Source organism: Sceloporus undulatus, chromosome 1 (genome assembly GCF_019175285.1).
Source record: "Sceloporus undulatus isolate JIND9_A2432 ecotype Alabama chromosome 1, SceUnd_v1.1, whole genome shotgun sequence".
Lineage (NCBI taxonomy): Eukaryota > Metazoa > Chordata > Lepidosauria > Squamata > Phrynosomatidae > Sceloporus > Sceloporus undulatus.
The window spans coordinates 48515150-48515408 of record NC_056522.1 but is presented as its reverse complement, the minus strand read 5'-3'; positions in this window follow the sequence as shown (position 1 = coordinate 48515408).

The following is a 259-nucleotide window of genomic DNA, read 5'->3' as shown; positions in this document are numbered from 1 at the left end:
AAAACAAGCAATAATAAAAATTAATAAAATGAAACAAAAACAAGCAATAATAAAATTAATAAAACAAAATAAAACAAGCAATAATAAAAATTAATAAAATTAAATAAAACAAGCAATAATAAAATTAATGAAATAAAATAAAAACAAGCAATAATAAAAATTAATAAAATGAAACAAAAACAAGCAATAATAAAAATTAATAAAACAAAAACAAGCAATAAAAATTAATAAAATAAAATAAAAACAAGCAATAATAAAA